Source organism: Ixodes scapularis, unplaced genomic scaffold (genome assembly GCF_016920785.2).
Source record: "Ixodes scapularis isolate PalLabHiFi unplaced genomic scaffold, ASM1692078v2 PGA_scaffold8__174_contigs__length_109621045, whole genome shotgun sequence".
NCBI classification, from domain to species: Eukaryota; Metazoa; Arthropoda; class Arachnida; order Ixodida; family Ixodidae; genus Ixodes; species Ixodes scapularis.
This window is the reverse complement of record NW_024609883.1, coordinates 109,362,388-109,383,773: the sequence shown is the minus strand read 5'-3', so window position 1 is coordinate 109,383,773 and position 21,386 is coordinate 109,362,388. Positions and strand designations below refer to the sequence as shown.

Sequence of the window (21,386 nt, the reverse complement as noted above, 5' to 3'; positions counted from 1 at the left end):
GAGAACCCCGGCGGGGCGACTGCGTTTGAATTGCCCCCGAAGCCGAGCTTTGCCGCCATTCAACTGCGCCTCCAAGACTGCGTCTGTGCGTCGGAAGCGGGGCTTCGAAGGAGGTTTGCGGACCGCGCTCCTGTGTCTGTGTGTGTCTATACGCCCGCCGAGATTGTTAATCGAGTTCGGGCAAAGATGACTCTGTCCTCGTCGGTCTCAATGCAGGCCTCGGGTCGTGGGTTCGTCTGTGTGCGGGGCTGTGTGATGCATTCGTGCGTATCGGAGTGCGTGGAAATTGCTTTCGACTCGACGATCAGCCGAGTTAGGTGACTGTTGACGAAGGGACGTCCGCGCGGCAGCTGGGGATCGTTCGATCGAGGAGTCACGCGCTCCGCCTGCGGAACACCGGGTTCCCTGTGGCTTAATTGTTAGGAAAGAAGAATATGCGTTGCGGAGTGTACGAAGAAACGAGTGGAATAATAATAAAAACGATGGAAGAAAAATGTGCGCTTCGCATTGCAAGGTTCCGCGGTCACGCTGCCAATACAAAAGACAGTCTCCAGGCAGGAGGCGTGTTTCTTGCCGTGTCACATTGATCATACAAAAACTGGCGGAGGACATGCTTGGCACGAAGCTCGGAACGCGCTTGAGGCAGATAATGTCTGCAGCAAACAGCGTGTCTTTTTTGTATGATCAGTCCGAACGTGGGCTATGACTTACACAACAGAACGCCTTCTAAACGACCCTCTTCCGCTTGTTACCTCGGCAAATATGACGCGTTATTGTGTTGCAAAGTAATCCCCAGACGAAGTTCGAAGAAGAGAGAGGTGTCGGAACAAGGCGGGGGTCGAAATTCTGCTCGGTGAGCAGACGCGGACGCGCGCCTCGCGGCCACGAAAACGTGCGCGCCAATGAGGACGGTTCCATGAGCTCCTGGCATGCTGCGCCATCTCACGGCGTTTGTCAGAAATGAGAGCAAACCTTTGACACGCTTACTCAGCGGCGAGGAGGCGCTCTTTGGACACCTCTCCCTCTTTCCATCGTGCTTCTCGTTCCTCTAAAACTTAAGTGTATCTGACTGCCACAGATGGCAGTCAATGGGCACGGAAAGACCGACTGGAGCATGCTGGCAACATCTAGGTTCTTTTTTGTTCAAGCCCGTTTCTTGGAAGGTTCGTCCCTCGCAGCACGTGTTAAACAATCAAGCAAGTCAGCCTTTATCGGTTGGAAGACAAGAACGGCGGTGCATCAGCGCTGGTCGTCATCGCGGAGGGGCTGCACCTTGCTGTTCCTGGCGGCCATCTGACTTGAACTTCAAGAACCACTATAAGGAGCACGCTTCAACAGTTCAACTTCGATGGGCACGGCAAGACCGGCAGGAGCATGTTGGCTCAATCTACGTGCTTTTTAGTTCAGGTTAGTGATCAAAACCACTGTCTTCGTAGTAATGATTATAATGCAATTAAATGCAATTAAAGGCCTGTTCCTTTTGGTTGTGCCGTGCCCACAGACGTGTCTCAGTATCGCTTAAGATTGTTTCAATGTGTGCTGACTACTTCTTTCCGGGGATGCTGAGAGCAATCCCGATCTTCCTACAGTCTAAGAGATTTTTCTGAGATACTGAATGGTCAAAATGCAATACAGCGTGAAATAAATGAAATCAAAGCACATCATATGATAAACCCGAAATTATGATCTCCGACCTCAACGTACCATTTAATGCCATGGACACGCTCGTTCAGGAACTAAGAATAAAAACGCATAACATCGAAACCCTCGAACGAACTGTTTCCAACCAAAACCTTAAATTAGCAAACCTGGAGGACCAAAGCAGCCGTTCCGTTCTACAGGTATATGGCATTCAAGAAACTCCCGATGAAACAGATCATGGAATCAGAGGTAAGGTTATTTCTGATGTGCATGATTGCAAGTTAGGTGTATCCTGTAAGTTAATCGCAAGAATTCATAGGTTTTGGAAGGGAGAGACCGATTATCATGTTTTCTAAAGACTACAATGAAAATCAGGTCGTTCTTCGAAGCGCAAAAAACTAAAAGTCGCAGGTATTTAAATACCTAATGATTACTCTGAAAGTACACTGGCCATACAAAGGTTTTGCGGGAATCCGCCAAGGCTGACAAATGTGCTTGTAAAACAGTACCACTTGTTAATGATAAACTTCGAGTGGACTGTGACTAAGTCTGGGTGACATAAGTACTACACGTGCGAAGCTTCCCGCGTCTACATGACACGAACCTGCAGATTGATGTGATGACCGTATACGCTTACAAAGCAGTTGTGGCTTTTGAATTTCAATGCGCCAAGTATTGCTAATAAACTGGAAACACTGGAACGTTTTTTACTCGGTCATGATACTCATATCGCAGTAATCACTGAATGTTGACTCTAGGCATAGTAACTCTAGCATACTCATGGTTGGTGATCTTAATCTCCCAAATATTGACTGATCGCAGTTCCCTTCCACTCCATGTAAAAATGCTGAAATATTGATTACGACCTTGTACACGCTGTGGATGAAGTTACACGGGAAAAGGGCACGGTCGCTCGGTCTTGGACCTTATTTTTGTTAGTAGGTGTATGAATGACTGCTCTGCTGGCATGGAACCAGGGCTTTCTGATCATAAACTTTTGTGCACTCAAAGGAATCGGTAGAACATGGAGGTAAGTTCACTACTGTTGGAAACTTTGCGAGAGCGAATGATGAAAGTGTTTTTGATTATTTAGAACTTTGTGTAGACCACTCCGACAACCCGGACATAAATGTTGTCTGGGACAAATTTTAATCAATCTGTAATTATTGCCTAGATAACTTTATTCCCAGCAAACGTAAACTCAGTGGTCAGTCAAATATTTGGATTAACCGAGGAATATATACTCTTTAAAAAAAAAAAACGAATTAAGCGGTTTAAGAAAGGTTAATAATCAAGATTTTAATCACGATTTGAGGCATGAGCTAACGTTACAAGTGCAGCACGTCAAATATTATTGTGTTCGAATACACCTACAAGCTTCCTTAAAACTTACGCTCAGAAATTTCGAAATTATCTTCGATGAAAAAATAAACCAATTGATAAGATTAAGGTCGGCGATGAATTGGTTTCTTATCTCAGCTTTTTAATGCTTACTTTCAGTTTGTTTTTGCTAACTGAGACGAGAGAAATTACCGTGCAAACACGTTACCTATCTTGCAGGAAGGTTCCATATCTTGCGAGGAAATCTTTTCCATGCTGTAGAAGTTAAAAGTAAAAGCTTCCTGTGGTACAGGTAATATCCCAAAATCAGTTCTTGCATAGGTATGCTGCACTACGGGTGCATTTTCTAACAATCATTTTTCGCCTTTCTTCAACTTTGGGAACTTTGCCAAATGATTGAATCGTGACACTGGTTGTGCCTGTCTATAAAAAAGGTGACCGACTGGCGTTAAATAACCATGGCCCCATCACATTAATATGTGCTTCGCGTAAGCTGATAGAGCATAATATTGCCAACTATATTACCAACTTCCTAACCGCAAACAGCATACACCCTTTAAGCGCGGCTTTAGAAAGGTAATTCTACAGCCACTCAACTTGTTTATACAGTTCAAGAATTTGCTTTTGTAGTTACTAGAACAGGCCAAGTTGATATAATTTTTCTCAATTTCAGTAAATCATTTGATTTGGTAGCCATTGAAAATTAACAACTAAATTAGAATATGTTCTTCTTCATTATGGATATGTTCGTATTTATTTTATGAAAAACAATTTGTTCAATTTTGTGACGAGTTCTCAGAAAGATTGGACGTTCCGTTTGGGGTGCCTCAAGGCAGTGCTCTCGGGCCGTCGCTGTTTTTAAGGTCATTGATGACATTGTCACATATCTAGAAACCCATCTGTGAATAAAGTTCGTCTTGTAGACGATTGCATCTTATTTAATGAAATCTCTACTTGCGACCAAATAATATTGGATTCGTGCCTCAGTAACCTGCAACTTTGGTGTGATACTTGAAATTTAAAAGTAAATCCTGAAGAAAAAAATCGTCAGATAACTAAACGAAAAAAAAACTTTCAGCCTTTCGACCAGAGAAGCTGTAATACATGGTGGGAATGAAGTAATTGCCGGCCATAACTCAGCAAGCCAGAGTGGAAAAGCTCGAAAGGTTACCGCCATCTATGAGCGACGGCGACAACTAGACAACCGGCAAGCCGGTTCTCTTGTTGCCGCCGTTACTCATGGATGGCGGTAGCTGTCCAGAGTTCTGTGTCATCAGGTCATTTGAGGATGGCCACGATCCTGGGGAAACTATCCCTTAACAGCTTCGCTGTAAAAAATATTCGCTTTTCAGTACTAGATAAATAATATCAATATATCTCAAGTTGATGCGTACAAATATCTCGTATTAACTATTAATAAAAAAAACTTGAAAAACTTGAATTGGTCGAGCCATATTAACAACATTTCCTCGGCTGCCTTTAGAAAGCTGGATTTAGTAAGGCATAATTTGAAATATGCTACTTCAAGCGCCAATTATTTCGTACGATTTGCCAATTAAACAAAAACTAGAACATTGTGATAATATTTGGGACCCGTACACAAAAATACTGATCTTGCAACACTAGAAAGCGTACAAAGACTTGCTGTAAGGTTCATATAGGGTAAGTTAAAGAAAAGAAAAAAAAGATTCTCCTTCTTTACTTATGAAAATGAACAATATCCAGACTCTGGAACGCTGTCGTAAAATAGCTCATATTGACTTACTGTAGATGGTTCAGCTTGTTGGTTTCTAATTGACGAAAACGAAAGAGGGACATAGAACCCAACCATCTATACGAAAGCGACCGTAAAACTCAATTATCTATACGAAAGCCTGTGTTATCTGTCGTCCATGTCCCTTTTGTGTTATCACTAATAAGTCTTTCTTCATTGTTTGTATAACCAAGAGCTACTTCTTGATTCAAAAACGTACCTACAACCACTTGTCACAGGACGTATTAGACGTCATCCCTCAGCATTCTTAAAAAACCTTCCTTCGCAAGGACCAATTTGTTTAAATACTTTCTTTCCCCCGCACAACTGATGATTGGAATTCTCTTCCTGGCGACCTTATTTCATCTACTAATTTCGCCTCGTTCCTAGAGAACGAACTTTAGAACCTTCTCTAAGGTTGTTTCCTCTTCGGCCGTGTCATCATTTTAGGTTGGCCTCAGCGGTGCGTATAACATTGTAAATGCTCACGTTATCATTGAACACCACACCAAGAATTTGTCCGATTTATGATATATTGTCTGACTTTTTATGTTGCTCGTTTAATTACTCTGCTCTTGCTTTCGACTGTGCGTCAACCTAGTTCATTTTCTTTCTTTGAAGCAAGTCGTCGTGGTGGTATGTCCAGCGACAAATCGCATTTACTTTTGTGTGTAAATTGTGCTGTGACAGTGTGCATTTCTGCATACTTTTGACACGTGCTAACTGCGTTCATCTCTTATTTTGTTATCTGCGTTTATTTCTCATTTCGAGACCTGTGTATGTTTTTGCCCTCCTGGGGGACTACGCAAGACGGCGGTACGAAGGGACCGCAAGACATCGCCGTCTTGCGTAGCCCTCCTGCTTGGGCCAACCATGGTCTGCAGTATACGTAATAAAAATTAATTAATTAATAAGTAAATAAAACGGATTGGGAGACACGGATTGTGCAGCGTGTTTTGACCTGTGCTGTGGGCTTTTCTGACCTCGGGAGTCACAGTGAATTCACGGCCTGCTGTTTGGAACATTCCCTGAAATGAAAAGTATTCTAGGAAATACAATTTTCTTAATTGATATGCGTTCTACATGTTTTAGGCAATTAGAGTTCTCGGGAGCATTGCGATCTTTTAGTCCAGAAAGGCAGGAACTTACAATTTTGTAAACGTCATGGAATAAGCCATGGAATAAAAACTAGACGCGTCCAAAAGTATACTTATTGCTTCTTGATATTTTATGAGCTGTCATCTAAAATATTTCCGGAGAAGATTGCGATGTTCAATGTTGTTCAGCAAAATTTTTTATTTGAGTGCATCCGCCGAGTTGGTGATGACCCAGAAAGTTAGGGATGCCTCCAAGGCACGTAGCCAGGATTTTGTTTCGGGGGGGGGGGGGGGGGGGGGGGGGAGGAGATTCATGACAAATTGCTGTATGAGGGGGAGGTGGGAGAGAAGGGGCCACCAAAATGGATGATTTCGGATGGCCGGGCCCCATGCGCCCTTCCCCCCCCTGGCTACGTGCCTAATGCCTCCCGATTGAGCGATATCTACCGTAACAATTCAGGATCCTCGCTATATTTAGTGGCGAAACGGTTACCCAATAAATTCAGCAAGCCGTAAGTGTGCCAAATCGAGCGTGTTGCACTTTTGCGTTAGACTCTTGGAGGGCATTTTTTCTAATGAGATTCAAACTCTTTAAACATACTGTGTAAAGAGCGGTACATTCATATTGATATTCACACCCTCGCATAAGTGCGGGTTTTCCGTTGTCTGCTTGTAGTTCTTGGTCACGCTTTGCGGAAGATTGGCGCCACCGCCAAAATGTACCGGGTGAAAAGACGACCGTGTTTCTTTCCCCCAGACAGAGGAACTGCGCAAGGGCCAAGTCAACTCCCAAATGTAACATGGGCGGTTGGGACCAGGTGAAAAAGTTTCAAAGCCTGCCGGTATCTCAAAAGTCACGAGCTATATTCGAAATGAGAGAATGGCGGCCAACCTAGACTCGAATACTAATGGAAGGGCGTCGGCACCCCATGGTGGGCCTCGTTTTTCCGCATCATTCGGATCTCTGAAAAACGCCCATATCGTACAAATGCGATAACGATAAGATTCGAAACTATGCCATCGGTCTCACGCGTCTGCGCTACACTTTGCCGGAGTCTGAGCATTCGCCAATACGTTCGCTTAATTCTTGCGAGGAGAAGAACACGCTTCTTTTTGCTCTCCAACACCCCGTGCATCTGTTGTCTTTGAATTCCAAGTGGACGTGACTGTGAACGCCACTGGCCAACAGCACCTGATGGAATCGAAACCTGCGCACTGGAATGTCGACGTCATCACTGAGGGATGAAGCGAAAAACGATGGTTGGACATAAGAGCTACGTCAGCGTTCCGTTGAGCCCCGAGTCCAATGAAGGCGTCGAAGGACACACGGTGTCGGGCTCGGGTCCAGTTGCCCAGTTGGCGTTATTCGACTGCAATGGCTTTCAGGGAGGAGTTCATTGACAGGTTTCGATTATCCCTGCTAGTGTTGCCCCAGGCCTCTGTGGCGGCAGCAGACACGCTACTGAAAAAAGGAGTTACCCTTACTCGTAACTCGCTCAGAAAGTAACTAAGCACGTTACTCGTTACTAAGATTCCAAACGACTTGAGCTCAAAAGTAACCTGTTACTTCCTCGTTACATTGCATGTATAATCTCATACACAGCCCCTTTCGAATAGTTTGTCTCGTTAATAATACGGAGAGTTTGAACGAATTCGTGGACACCTTTTTTTTTTTTTTTTCCTCGTTGACGCTTTTTGTGCCGTGAAAGTCACAGGCACGAGCTGGGGCGAAAACCAAAGCTTGTGTTGTGCACGTGCCTCTCCTGAACTAACTATATACCCTTACTCGTTACTTCATCGAAAAGTAACAGACATACGGTTCCTACTTTTAAAAAGTAACTGTTACTTCGTTACCGAAAAAAGTAACTAGGTAAAAGTAACGCCATACTCGTGACGCGTTAAGTGTAACTCGCAACGTAGAGGCCTAAGTGGTAGCATTCTTTGTACTTCCTACGTTCACGCCACACGCATATGTGTCTGTATAGAAATCAGATGCCTCGACTATTTGCGGAACTCGCCGCTTTCATTTCTCACGGTACCTTGCGTAATGAAGTATAGCAGTCGCCGCCCTCTTTTCATTATTTTCGTAACCGAGCTCGTATCCCGCAACCTGATCAACTCGGGCTCGAGTAGTCTACGCCCTGAGACGAGTTCTCCTCTTAGCTTCTTGCGTAAGAATTTAATGTGTGCGGTTTACACAACTGGCCGAGAGACCGAGTAACTCCGATTTCGGCGAGGCTTCAAGATTCCGACTAATTTTAGAGCGCAGCTCTTGCATTGTGGGACGCTTCCTATAATGACGTCACACGTGACGTCACGAGGGAGAGGAGAGGGAGGAGGAGGCGGAGCATGGAGGAGGGGGACAGAAGGAGGAAGATGGAGAAGTGGAGGAGGGAGGAGAGAGGAAGAGGAGAGTAGGAAATGAGAAGGAGGAAAGGACGATGGAGGAGGAGGGGAGGGGGAGGAGAGGCACACCCTCCTCTATGTACTCTGCCCTCCTCCTCCTCCTCCTCAAGAGCTGCGCTCTAATTCGGCGTTACAAGGGGTTGGAAACGGCTTTTTTTTTTTCAGTGCTTCTTTTACACCGTGGAAAATATAAGGCAAACTGCTGCGTACATTATTAAACAAATACTTACCTTCTTGTGACAAATTGGTGATACAGCGCGCAACAAACCGTTTGCCGAATTATACGCGCTATTCGACATTGTTCGAAACCAGAAATATAAAACAAGTGGCACTTTGCACGTGCATTCCCCAGACACATTGCTTTGGTTATTTACTTTGAATATCTTATATAAGAAAATTGAGCGTGTGCAGCGGGTGTGCCTACGTTCCCAGCATTCTCTTTCATGATTTTGTAATTAGCATGAAGTCTATAAACAAGGACATAAACAGGCGCCAAACAAGGTGAGCATTGTATCACAAATATGTAAGAATGAACAACTCGCCTGCACCCAAGTGGCGGGTTCGAAGCCCGGCCGAGGTGCCCGCAATACGTCGGAGGCAAATTGCGGAGAAGGCGCCGTGTAACCGAGCTTTTCGGTTGCACGTCAAAAGATCCCCAGGTGGTCGAAAGGAATCCTCAGGCCTCCGCTGGGGCGTGCCAGATGCCCGTCGTTGGTTTGGCACGTAGAACCCCCGAATCTGACTTTTGACTCGCCTGCATTCCCACTTTTAAATATTTGTGTATAAGTCGGTTAAAATATCGAAAACACCTTAAACAGCCGTGCAACGAAAAGTGGACAACACACACGCAGGTCTTGAGATCTGGCGTGTCCAATTTTTGTTCCTAGTCCCGGGTGCTCAAGATGTTGGAACCAGACCGCCCGCATCTTTTTCCCTATTTCTATTAAATATGCCAACTTTCCAAAAAGTTGAAAGGTTGAACCCCGAGGTGGAACACAAGTTCGCGGCGTCACTTAGACTTCGATGGCCACACTTGCGTAACAGCTCCCATCTGACTCGAAGCCAAGGCAGTTGTAGGCCGCAGCTCTAGTGTGCCTATATTATAATAATAATAATTCCTTTATTTTGCAACAAAACAAAATGTTGGAAGGTGACCAGGTAAACAAGCTCTCAAAACATCTTGACTGACCCCTAGCCACAGTGTTTCCAACTGCCCGATCGCGGTCACGTAGTTTATGGGCCGCGTTTGCAACACGAGCTGCGAGGAGGTGACGAGAGGGTTATGCAAGCGTCTTGGCTCCTCTGCTCGCTTTTTTCCCCAGAACACGACAACGCAACACTGGCGCACTTTCAATCAATCTGCAGGCGTCCGCCATTAAACTGCAAAAGTTCTCCGTGTTTCGAGTTGATCCCTCTTTTAAATCTAGGCTTTCTACAGCTCTCGAAGCACATGGTGACGCCTGGTGACCTTTCGAGAAGGCAGTTTCCGGAGAACCGGTCCCGAGATTTCAGCCGTTGACTCTGACGTTGCCATGGAAACAAGTGGATACTGAGCAGCTTCCGAGGACGTGTCTTGGCAAGTAGTGACGTAATCTAGGACGCGCGTCACTTCCGGCTGCTTGTCTCCCCCGCACTCTCTTCCTGGTACTTTGATTGGTTGTGCGCTGTCGTCTGCACAACGGAGGAAAAGAAGCGGACGACGAGCGAGTCTTTGTCTGCTTTGGTTCTTGCACCGACGACGAGTAATTCTTTTATTTTCCTTTTCTTCTTTTCTTTTGCGTAGCCGCGTATTTTTTTGTTGACGGTTTCTTTGTATTGCTTGTGTTCTTTGACGTGTTCGGCATTCGGATGACGGAAGAGAGGGCGGAGACGAGGAGAGTAAATAGGCGCGCGGAGCTTCAAAGTGAACCGCTCCAAAGTGGAGTGCGCCGAACCGGAGTTCAAAGTGCGGAGCGGGGCAAGTAGATTAAGGGAGTAGGCGAACTAGGTTTAGGTGGCCAGGAACCTAAGCTGGGGAGAAGCGCGGGCGTCGCGCGGAGTTACACGAAGCGGCGTATGGTTGAATGGAGCCCGGCCAGGTAGGCCAAAAACAGACGGTGCGGTACGCTGCACGGTTGTGAGCGAGGTAGCTAAGCCTAGAGTACCACGTGGCATTAGAGTCACTGGAAAACCACGCACAGAGTATCGGCATCATTTTTCCCCATTGTCCGGCGCTGCCACGACGGTCATTCACCCGTTAAGCGTCAGGTGACATTTGTTTAGGTGGTAGGGGCTCTTGGGTGCCGCCATATTGGTGCTTAGAGTAATACCAGATGGAAGGCAAGGCCTTTTGCCCCCGAACGTCGTGATTAGTGGATCGTAGACAGCACCGCCCAGCTAGCGTTACCGCCACCAATGCGTCTAAGCGCGTCGTTAGCACGAGGTGTGACCAAGACCATAGCCTCCTCTACGCTGACAAGGCCTGGCAGATCGCCACGAGAAGCGTTCGCCGAAATGGAAAAGGCGGAGCGGCAGACAACGGATAAGAGGAGAGCCATGTGACTGGCGCCCCCCAGCGGCGAGACGCCGAAACACACTTCTCCCGAGCGAACAAGTGTGTTTTGGGTGCTCGACGATGCGAAAGCTGAGCGCTGACGTCCAGGTTCCTCGAGAAATGGCTCTTTGATGCTCTGTGCTACCAGATCCTCGCGCTCCAAATCTACGACCGGGCGCTCTGTGGCTCCGTCGTCGAACTGCCAGGCTTAGGATGCCAAGACCGAGCTGTCTCTTGTCGAGGCGTGTTTGCCGCTTGAGGCAGGTCGGGGAACAATGACGTCGTACGCAGGTCTTGCCTTCGTATCGCTTAGAGCCGGATGGACGACGTTTGCGTATACGGTTACCGTTATGAAATTCGACTTTTTCATCGCTGCCTATCCGGTGTTCGGAGATCCTCGTGGTGGCTACCCCGCGAACTGCTTTTGCCAGCAAGACTTCCAGGCACGTCGGTACTTCATCACAAACGTGGATTCCCCTCACCAACGTAACTGGAGTCGTTAATCTAAAGCCTAGCTTATATGGTGACTCGATACACCGTGCAATCGGAGAGAGTACACTCTAAAAAAAAAAGGTGTCAAGGGAGAGTAACTGCCCTAAGTTACCCTCCTTTAACCCTATCTTCATCCAAGTTACTCTTTCGCGACCGCTTCTTTCGATGATACTCTCCCTTAACCCTCACTCGAACTCTAGAGTAACTGGAGCTAGAGTTAGTTTCTCCTCGCGATATCACGGGCTGCCAACAGATGGCGCCGCTATGGGGTCGGCGCATTTTCGACGCTGCTCGGCGCAGATTTTTGTTGTTGTGTTTTTCTTTTTCCGGGGAAGGGTTTTTTTTTTCCCTAGCCGCTTCTTTTTTTTTTTTTTTTTGGGGGGGGGGGGGGGGGGAGATGGGCAAGGATATTTTAATAAGTGATTTGATACAGCCTACCTTTACTTAATTTTGTCAACGCGCAATTCAAATGTTTTTTCTGCTAATTAAAAAAAAAAGTGCAGAATTTAAGGTGGTTTTTTGCTGCTCCTTTGTGCATATGCGTCGCCAGCGATACGAGCTTATAGGGACCACCAAATGAGGCCGCCGATGTCCGCGTCTATGCATCGCCCTCCCGTCGCGGCCAAACGCATGGGACTTTCGCTTTAGATTATTATGTAGACTTATGATCTTGATAGAAAAGCTTCGTACCCTAACTAGGGGTTTATGGACTGCACTTCGTGTCAGGAGAAGAACATTTTTTGCCTCGAACATGGTGACAAGGCACTGATAGTAGACGACAATGTTGGTTTTGACCTACAGTTTAGCCGGAAGTGACGTCAGCTGCAACAAACGTATACTTAGAAGCGCCAGAAAAAACAAACAACCTAACTGAAAGAAGTAGTAGTGCAAACTCAGAGCGGCTACCGGCAGCTCAATTTTATTTGGAAAACACGAACATATTTGCACACCAGCGGCGTAGCCAGGGGACGGGGTGTTGGGTGTTGAAGGGTCGGAACACCGCCGAAGTTTCATGGTTGTCCCCCTTTACCCCTTCCGCTTTTCCAATGTCAGTATTTTTTGTGTGTGTGTTTCGTTTCGACAATCCACTACGGCGAGGGGCGGTGCATGCCCACAACATACCGAAGCAAAACGAAAAAGACGAGGCTGTCCGTGGACTGCGTGAAAAAACACATCTCCGGCTCCGGCTCTTCGAACAGCCTTCTCCGAACTCGGCCACGTTTGTAACCGAAGCCTTTCTTCAGGCTCGCAGGTGCGAATGGCTTAGCTCCCGACGTCATAAAAGCCGCGAAATCCTGACCTCGAAAGACGCTGGCCTCGCTTCGGGGAATGCAGGCGGCTTAACTAAAGTTCCCCTACCCTTTGAGTGTCAAGGACTCGACGACAATCTCAGGGCAGCACAACAAAATTCCAAAATAGCAATGATTTGACTTTACGAACCCTACAATGCGGAGAAAACCGGACGACAAAATAACAAACCGCTAAGCGTTTTTTTTTTTTTGTTTTTCTTTTTTTGCTTCGTCTTTTTTTTTTTTTTTTTTTTAGGGTTCACTTGCCTGCGCTTATTTAGCTTCAATATGGCACAAAAATGCAAAAAACACACACACACAAACATCCCCATCGTTTAAAAAAAAAGAAAAGAAGCAACAGAGAAAAGCGACAGCATATGCGCTGTTGAAGCATATTTGTAATGCTCATAATCACTTGGTTTGAAAGCGTATCTAGTTGACTTCTTTAATCGCCGAAGTGGGTAATGTTTACATGCTTGCGTTCAGCACGTGAGTCGTGGAACTTTTTCAAAAATGAGTTCAAAAGCCAAGCCGTTCTTGACGTTCTTTTTTTTTTTTTCTTTTTTTTTAAGAATGATTATTGACCTACAACTTTAAGCGTGTCATCACCGTCTCCAACAGCTAGAGTCGGCACATTCACGTCAGGCAGCATCGTCCACCCTAGGCGAGAGCGATGTTGTGGCCAACGACGTCGGTCTCTATGTCGCAAGCCTCGACTTCGATCAAATCGGCGGCCTGTGCGGAGCATTCGTTTTGTTAAATGCACTTCCTGGGGAAGTGCTGGTTTCGACACAGATGTGGAGGGACCGCACCGCGTAGCGCGTCTCGGCGGTACAGGCAACTTGCATTTGCCTAGAGGCTTTGTATCCTAATGTAACCCGCCTGCTTAGCTTAACCCGCCTGCTTAGCGCAATAGCTTTCACCATGCTAATTATAAACACCGTCGAACTTGTTGTCCGTAAGGTAATGACGTCACGAGAGGAAACCATAGGAGGGCGCCACCAAAACATCTCGCCTCTAATTGGGGCTGCGCTTTTGAACATTCACCGAAATATGCAAATCGGCCCCGAAAGGGTACTCTCACTTCTTTCTATCGACCGACGGCGGCTTCCACTAAATGTTTAGACCCCACAAAATGATAGAAACTGGTATTTTTTTCTTCCACTTTCTCGTAAAACGACAACGAAGAACAAAAATAGCCTAAAACATGACTATACAACGATATTTTCTGAAAAAATGTGATCCGCGCAGGGGAAGTACTGGTGTTGACACAGATGTGGAGGCACCGCACCGCGTAGCGCGTCTCGGCGGTACAGGCAACTTGCATTTGCCCAGAGGCTTTGTATCCTGATGTAACCCGCCTGCTGCCAATCCTGGCCACCATGCTCGTTAGCAGCGCTGAATCGGAACGTTTGTTTTCTAGACTCCGAATACTGGGACGTTGAAGCACCTGAGTGCTTCAACGTCCCAGGGGCGCTTGCTACTCCGTTCCAAGCTGAGACCAGACGCTCCGCCTTCAACGCGAGCTCGCTGGCTTCGGTAGCGCTTTGGTTGCGCGTGCCTGCGCGATCACACTTGTTTTTGCAAGGGCAGAAAGATGGCGACATGTGCGATCAAAAGCGTCGCTGTGGTCAGCCTTCTACGATTGGCCGAATGGTGACTATGACGTCAGCAAAGGTTTTCTCATCGACAGAAATAAGAGTAATGAAAGAACTTCAATTTTGACGGGGTTGGCAGTGTTGGTTTCAGAGCGCAATGATCTCAAGCTTCCACCAGGCAAATTATAAACACCGTTGAACTTGTTGTCCGTAAGGTAATGACGTCACGAGAGGAAACCGTATACGAGGGCGTCACCAAAATATCTCGCCGCTAATAGGGGCTGCGCTTTTGAACATTCACCGAAATCTGCAAATCAGCACCGAAAGGGCACTCTCAGGCCTGGTTCACACTTGCGCATCGGCGGGCGAATCTGCAAGAATTCGGCCGCCGGGCGTTGCGTCCCCTGTGCATTGCCGCGGCCAATTCCGCTTCGGCGACAGCGCATTAGCTGTAAGTGTGAACCAGGCCTCACTTCTTCCAATCGACCGACGGCGGCTTCCACTAAATGTTTAGACCCCACAAAATGATCGAAACTGGTATTTTTCTCACACTTTCTCGTAAAACAACAACGAAGAACGTAAATAGCCTAAAACATGACAATACAACAATATTTTCTGAAAAAATGTGATCCGCGCAGGAGCAATGAGAGTGACGCTTCACTATTCACTTCACTCATTGCCCCTCTGCGCATTGCAGTTTTTGTGTTTAATCGTATTCTAAACTTCGCTATTCTCTGGCACTTTTCCATAGTTTTCAGTCATTGGATACCCGAGTGTTCCGCATTGAAGTGCACGCACCGTAATTTTTTGTGAGCCTGTTTAGACTTTTTTGCTCGAAGTCAATTATAATATTTTCTGACTGCGTTCTTTCGTCGTTTAACATTAAATTCTCCTTTTTTAAATACTGGACGAACGAGATGGTGGAAAAGAAGGTTGGACTTTTGTCGTCTAAGAAACAGGAAAATAGCAAACAAAATTGTGTTTGGGCAGTTTCTTTTCCCGGTCTCTTCTTTTCTTTCTGTCTTTCAAACAGCTTAAGCAAAGAAAAACACACATGAAAAAAATTCCCTGGCTACGCCACTGATACACACTTTATTATACCTCAAGCCAAATGAATCTGAATTTCTTATTTGATGAAACGAGCGGCGACGCACTGATGCAACTGTCATCTTCCTTTACACTGATTTTGAACACCTCGAAATTTTTCCCCTCTGTTTTCTGTTCCTACTTGCCCGGAATCTGTGGTTTATCCACCAAAGGGTCGTACGAACATTTATCACAGTGGACGTTCATGCTCTATGTGCGATCGGGTGGTGCACGAAAGCACCCAATATCAAATGCCCCACGACTGGCACCCGCCCTTTTGCCCTGCCTTCAAAGGGCTAGTTTTATCAGAAGCCCATGACGCGAATTCCCAGGTCATGTGGCCTGGTCCTTACTGTGACGGCGGAGCATTCTGCTTTTAATTAAGAGACAGCTAGTGTGCACGCGAGGGCGTGGAAGGTATTCATGCCGTCATTTGTAGACCCTCAAGATATTAGGTTATGACATGAAACAACGGCGGTTCAACCGTGTACAAAAATTCTGCACGTGGGGCTATAATACTACACCCGTACGATCGCCCACATGTCGTTGATATTTTAGACTACCGATGTGGCGCATTCTTCATGTTTGTGTGCATGTCTCTTTGAACGCATGCTCTCCTGTTTTGTTTATTTTGAGGCATAAGCTAGTTAGCTTCACTGGTGCTCTGAGGGAACGCCAAGTGGCCGACAATCTTCTTGCAATTTATATCACCCCTTTTCTTTTTGTTGGGAGACATTTGATTTATCATTCTTTTTTTTTTTTTTGACGAGGCTTCAAGCTGAGTTCAGTGCTTCGTGTTTGTCAATTCCTTTTTGTCCCCTTGTTCTAGAGTTATCATGTGTAAGCAAACTCTACTATATTGTTTTTTTGGTTACCCGGATAGCAAATACCAGCTGAGACAAACCGACGAATTCGAGAGAGGGAAGAGCGTAGTGGAGGGGCGCGCCGATGGCCTCGAAACGGGTTGCTTACGAAGGTCCCTCGGCCTGGCGCAAGTGCTCTATCTCTCCCTCGAAAAGGGCGAGAGAAGGTGCTGAGAAAATAATTTCCCTCCCGTTTTCCCCACCCACCATCACTAATCCCTCCAAATCTCTTGTGAGCCTAGGGGACTCGGCGTCCGCGTCCTTGAAGGAGGAGGGCTCCCTTGATACCTAAGCTGACAGTCTCGGAGGACCGTCGAGCCCGCCATGCCAGTTATCGCGTGCTCCGCTCTCTGCGCGTGGTTGCGGGAGGGAGCGTGATCATGTGATTAAAGCCAAATGTACGATTGGCTCACCGAACACCTTAGCTTCCTCTTCACTTTCAGCTTAGGAGTGACGGAGTCCAGCCCGCGAAGCGCGCGCACACACACACACTCACAGAAAGTGGAGTCGCGTGAACCAAGGCCTAACGATAAGGTAGGGACTGGACGACGGTGGGGACGCGCATCCGCGAACTGGAAAGGGGCAGAGGCGCTTCGCAATTTATGGAGGTTTTTTTCCGGCAGAGATAGCTCTTCTCAAGAATGGCAAGATGAACATGCTCATATCAGGACACCGTGGTGTCAGTTTCTTAAGTTGTTTAGGTTCATTTGATTGCTTAGCGGACGTTTATTTTTTATATTTTTTTTATCGGGTGAACCGGCTCGGCATCTCTTTTATCCACGCTTCCCCAACTGGAACCGGTAAGAACGATGGTTTATTGCCAAGAGCGATCGTCAACATGCGGAATGTCAAGACCTTGGATATTCTCTCGGCAGCGCCTACACACCGGTGATCTTCCTTTGTTGTGGCCATACATGTCACCACCAGCTTCAACGGACCGAAGACACGACGGACCACTTTCTTTTGCACGTGAGTGACAATGAGAGGATCCTCTCCTTCTTCTTGACCATCGGAGACATGTGTTCTTGCTACGTAATGTACGTTTTGTCATGATCCGATCCGTTTGAACCGTGTCTAACTCTGGGCCGGGAGTCTCCGACGAGTCCCGCGTGTAGTCCACAGCGATCGGCCTGAAAGGTCCTGTACAGCGTTATTTGTAAATGCTTTTTATTCCAATAGTCTGTGAGAGACGTTCTGATTGGGTATTTTCGTGTTTGAAGTCACTTAGTTCATTTTTTTCTGTTAAAATATGGCTGTCTTCTTGAAGGTAGATGTGTGCTGTAGTAAAGTCCTCCCAGTATGTCCAAAGCCGAATTGCACGGGGCGTTGAGTAGTCCTTCTTTGCCAAGATTCAGCTAGTCGGTTGGTTGTGGAGTGTCAGCTATCTCACTGCGCTATGCGAGCGTATTTGCCAGTAATCGTCTTTACTTGACAAGTTTTTTTTTTTTTTTTTTACGTGAGTGATTTATTGATTGAAGCATCATGTTCCGTTGAACTGTCATATTTTGTTTGTATAACAGGGTATTTATTGGACTGATAATTTAAAAGTACATTTGACACTGGTGAGCTGAAGGGGAGGCCAGCGATTTGATTTATAACTTGTAAATAATATAGAGGGCCCCCCCCCCCCCCCCCCCCCCCCAATATGCGTACATTTATAACTACATATTTCTGCGCCGCAAACACCGCAATTCCTTAAAACTGTTTCTTTTTTTCTTTCAAATCAACGTAGAAATATAGGTGTGAACTTAAATGTCGAGATTGCAATAAACATGTTTTAAGTTTAGATGAAGGATTGAGAGACGCTGTGATGCTGCCAGAGTAGGGCTAAGCAATTTATAGATTAACCTTTCTACTGTGTGGAAAAAAAAAGAGCTCTAAATTCGACCTTTCAATGCATGTGCCTGCCCCTGCATTCAGAGTGGTGCAACCAGTTCATCCGCATGCAATAAAAAACATAGAGCCCACATCTATTGCACAGCAGCACGATGAAGTGGCACACATGAGCAGCTCGCTGACTCTCTAGTAGTGTCGGTTGTGGTAGAACTTAAGCTCGCCGCGATGCATGTTCTGTTTTGACATGTAGCATATTTATCAGTTATTTTAATACTCGCCAATCTTAATTTGTATGTTCTTGGTATGGCCTACTTTTAAATTTCTTTTTCTTCTTGTTTTGTTTTGTTTAGAATTCGTGAATTTTAGTAGGTACAACTTTTTCTTTATTAAGGTTCAATGGTACTTTATGGCGAATTATCCACTTGTAGAGCTGTAGGTACAATATTTAATGATTGGTCTCCCCAAACTTAGATGTTACTTGCATTCGTTAGCTTCCTTTCTAAAGTTGTGAAATAAACTATAATATATGGCAGTCAGCACTTAAACGCAATACGTTGTTTACACTAATTTATCTATAAAAATGTTCCTAACATATTGTGTGCCACTTGGACAAATGCAGATGTTAAGAAATTGCATTTGTCCTACCCCTCAGTCTAGTGTCTATATAATAAAGCTATGTCTTGCACCGCTATGGGCAGAGGCCAGCTGATTTGCTACTGTTTGGAAGGTGGAGGAGTGATGTGCAAGGAAGCTAAACTCTGTCCCTCACTCCCATATTGCCTGTTATAATTGTTCCAAAAGTCAGGGAGAAGGGGGAGGGGAACTGCCCCCTCTCCTTGCCCCCTTTTTCTGATGGGGTGCAAACTTGAGGATACCATAAATGAATGCAACCGCTTATGGCTGCTATTGCATACAAAGGAAACAAATAGAGAGAGAGCGAGGCCCTGTGGTCTATCTTTCTCTTAGGTGTTCATAGCAGGGGATACGAACAGTTTTGGATTTTTGCGGCTGAGCGAGCTAGCAATCAGTGCTGCCTTAGTGTTCGGTTGGGACTCTTATTCAATCGGCAAGAAAGCGAGCCCCAGCCAATTATTGGAGCGCATCCTATGAATGGCTCCTGGGATTTTCGAAAATGGTCTATTGTCTCGCAAATGAGTGCACTGGTATTAACTGAAAGCACTTCGCGAGCTGTTTCCTCTCTTTTAATATTGCTGACTCTGCATTTAAGCATTCATTCTTCACAGGAGGAGGGACACGGCCGATCGACCTATCCGGTGACGAGAATTGACGAAGAGGACTCAAGTGCCATAACTGTGGTGTTGGAGGACCACTCCTTTGAGGTGACGGGCTGGTGCAGCGCTCGTTCTTGCATTGCACGGAGTCGACGACATTTCTTACCGTCAAAAAGCAAGCCAGTCACTCGCAGTGATTGGGCACTTCATTAGTTTGAAGTACAAATAAAGTCCGTCTTGGCTTTATTTAGACTTGATCACGAAGTTTAAAAAAAAACTGTTAGCCAGAGGAAATTTGTGTGTTGGTTTTGCCTTTTTTGCCATGTGCTGAAATTAAAATTTTGGTTTATTAAAATCTATTCTACTGTTTTATTTCAGTGCTGACTTTTTATGAGAACCTATAGCCTCTGTGCAGGCTCATGCTTTATATTTTGTAATTTTTCAGCTGCAGTTCCACATTTCCTTTGCACCCATCTCCTTGTGAACATGTACATAGCTGCTATTAGATTTTAGGGTTTCCTGAAGAGGGTGCTAATTCTTTTATACAGATCAGATGGGTCTGTACTTACTGTACACAATTATTTCTGTAGAGTAATTACAGTCCCATTCAAGTGTTGCCTAAACTCTGTATTAAAGAGTTAAGTACTATCTAAGGAGGGGTCATACAAACTGCTCAAGTGTGCTGCTATGTGACATTAACTCTTGGTAGAGAGCAGAGTTAACTCTTTAATACGGACTCAAGGTACAATTCAAATGGAGTTGTATTTACTCCACAATAAGGTTAAAACTACCCTTCCTGGAGAGCGTGCTTAACTCTTAAATATAGAGTTCAGGCAACACTTCTAATGGAGTTGTCATTACTCTCCACAAACGAGTGGATTCAACTCTTCGCGGAGAACATGTTTAACTCTTGCATACAGAGTTTAGGCAACACTTCTAATAAGAGTTGTGGCTACTCTACACGATGGAGTGAGGGTAACTCTTCCTGGCGAGTACGCGTAACTCTTGAATACAGAGTTCAGGCAACATTGTAATAGAGTTGTAGTTACCCTACACGAAGGAATGAAGGTAACCCTTCCTGGAGAGTATCCTTCACTCGTCAACAAGGAGTTTCGGCAACACTTCTGATAGAGTTATAGTCACTCTACACAAAAAAGTGAAATTTACTCTCATCAAAGAGTTTAGGCAACACTTGTCATGGAGTTATAGTTACTCTACACAAAGGAGTGAAGGTAACACTTACACTTACAAATCAAAAGAGTAGCCCTGACTCTCTCAAAGGTATTGGCGTGACACTCTATAGAAGAGTTAAATGAACACTTGTATGGAAGAGTTAAACATACACTTGCCTCCGAAGAGTTATAGTTACTCTTTAAAAGAGTGGATTCTGTGACAAGCCAGTTACACTCCAAAAAGAGTTAAATCGACACCTTTTTTTTTTAGAGTGTATTACTGCGGAATCCGGGCCAAGGGGCGCGTGCTCCATCTATGCTCCGAAGCGACAACACGAGGTGCCGCTAGCGATGCTTTAGTTTACGATCTACTCGAAGTCCGTAATGGCTAGTTTTAGTAGATCGTTTTCGAAGTCCCGCTACGGGTACGGGCGCGTGCTTTCGAGCGGCCTTCGAAGTGTCAGCGCCACTACAAATAGCGTGGCCTGAAAACACGATGCGCTAAAACTCTCGAATACCTGGATGCGGCGCACGCTTTCTAAGAGGCAGTGCAATCAAACGTATTATTATACAACCTCCGCCTACGTGAAATCGAATATGAAAAGGAATAAACGAGCGTGAAAGAAAGTTCGTTCGTGTGAATTGCGCAGCAGAAGACAGTGACAGGTGTGTAGACTCTGGCAGAGCAGAGAGGGTATCGTGGTTGCTCGGAGTGAGACACTGCCTTCTAAATTCAAGCAGGCTCCGTAATGCTCCAAGGAAACGTTAAAATATGGAAGCACGTGCACGAACACATATTTAGATAACACATAGTTCATTGAAACCGCCAAGATGCCGTCTTCGAATAAACAAACACTCCAATACCGTAAACTCGCAGGTTTGGGAACGCGAGGAGAACAAAACAAATCTACCATCGCGAAGATTTATGAAGCTCGAAGCGAGCTTCAACCGTGATTCTCGCGCTGTTTGCAGACACCGAAACAACCAAGGGTACAAAGAGCAGCACCAACGCTTTCTTTCACTGCAATGATGAGTCTGGAACGAACC

General features: G+C 45.8%; 1 long non-coding RNA gene across 1 annotated transcript in view; it reads left to right on the top strand.

Moving 5' to 3' along the window:
* The first annotated feature begins 1,021 nt into the window (after positions 1-1,021).
* The window catches only part of LOC121833440, a 108,513-nt gene continuing 88,148 nt past the window's right edge, over positions 1,022-21,386 (top strand). The window contains exons 1-2 of the long non-coding RNA XR_006076715.1: positions 1,022-1,407; positions 1,842-1,890. This is a non-coding gene — a long non-coding RNA (uncharacterized LOC121833440). The remainder of the gene's footprint in view (positions 1,408-1,841; positions 1,891-21,386) is intronic.